This window comes from Populus nigra, chromosome 1 (assembly GCF_951802175.1).
Source record: "Populus nigra chromosome 1, ddPopNigr1.1, whole genome shotgun sequence".
NCBI lineage: Eukaryota > Viridiplantae > Streptophyta > Magnoliopsida > Malpighiales > Salicaceae > Populus > Populus nigra.
The window spans coordinates 39,822,726-39,824,587 of record NC_084852.1 but is presented as its reverse complement, the minus strand read 5'-3'; positions in this window follow the sequence as shown (position 1 = coordinate 39,824,587).

Below are 1,862 nucleotides of genomic sequence, written 5' to 3'. Positions count from 1 at the left end.
CTCCATCATTCATGCCATGTAACGTAACATATTGTTAGCAATATTTAATAATCATAATTGAGACAAATCTTTATTTCTCTTGGATTGTTGAAATTTTATTTCTTATTAGTTACCATGTCTTTTATATTTTATACACAAGATGATAATACAAAGAACTACTAAAAAATGTAAGGATTTACTTGTGTGAGAAGAACTTAATACGCTGTTAAACCTAAGAACTAAAAATTTAAAAATAAGGAAGATATAATCTTTAAAGAAATCACATAAAAATTGTAATTAATAATTTTATTAATAAATAATTCTCTTTTAATAATCTGCCCTCAAAACAAGGATAACAACATTTCAAATAGGTCTTCAACTAAACTTTTCAAGATAGGAATAATTAAAACTCTCATTCAAATAAAAAAAAGAAAAGAAAACCTAGAAAATAAGTTAAAAAATCAAAATTAACTAGGAAAATAATAAACTGATAAAAATTGATATTTTTAGCCTAATTTGAAGGCCTTCTTGATCTCAGATGACCATAGAAATTTTACCATATAAGGAACATGGTTTCTAGAATATTTTAGAAAAAAAATTAACTCGATTTAAAAATCAGATTAAAGTTTATGTTTGTTATCACAAGGCTACGTGTTTGATCAAAATCTCTTGCATCAGTCTCCCCGTGTTGAAAAAAACTTATCCTCAAGTTCAAATTATTTTTGTATCGATCTTATAAATGTTTAATCAATGCTTTTTAGCCCCTTTTAATTTTTTAAACTTTATTTATCAATATGTGTTATATTCATATAATCTTTAAACAAATCTACCTATGCGATAATATTAATCTTATAATCAAAAGGGTCAACATAACCTTAATCAATATATTTTTTTTAACTAAGCACTTCTATATTCTCATTGCACTCAACCTCTAGCTCTTTACAAGATATCTTCTCATTCTCTAATGTATATGCCAGACTGAAATCTCTTAAAGAAGCATTGAAAGGAAATAACGCAAAAGAATTTCAATGGATTGAAATGAAACAAACTATTTTTGATGATACAAAGACTTATTTGGCTAGAAATCTAGTGTTGGCCTCACCAAAACTTGTTTAGCCTTTACACATTTCTACTATTTAAAGATCAATTGGTAGCATGTTAGCATAGAAAAATAAAGTTGGACATGAGTAGGTTGTTTATTATTTGTCATGTTTATACTGATATTAGAGATTGTTATAGTTTAATATAAAAGCTTTATTTATCCTTATATTTTGCATATGTAAATCTTCATTGGTACATATTGTTAGTTGATAAAGTACAAGAAAATTTTGATATAATACATGTTATCTAAACCTTTTTTACAAGGTCATATTAATCAATATACTTTAATATTGCTTGATTTCAATTTACATTACACACCATAAAGAGCAATTACAAACCAAGTCTTGGTTGATTTTTTAGTTGATCACCTTTTTTTTATCATATCAACTATGAATTGGAACGAGATACTGACGTTGTTATGGAAGAACTTGTTTCATGACATTTATGATTTGTTGGAATGAAAATTTAGAATAAGATAGGTGTAGTGGTGGTTTCCCTAATAGGTCATAATGTGATCTTATCATTTTGGCTTGATTTTCTCTACACTAATAATAAAGCTAAATATGAGGTTTTAATCATAAGTCTAAAAATACTACTGAAGTTAGAGGCATAATCAATCAAAGTAATATGAGATTTTATGCTTATTATAACCAATTAGTTGTCGAATATAAATGTGAACATCTTACACTAACTCTATACCATGTAGTGACTAAAAACCTTATCAAAAGGTTTACTAATTTAATTTTTATTTTTCAGTGAGATGAAATAATACAAAAGCCAAT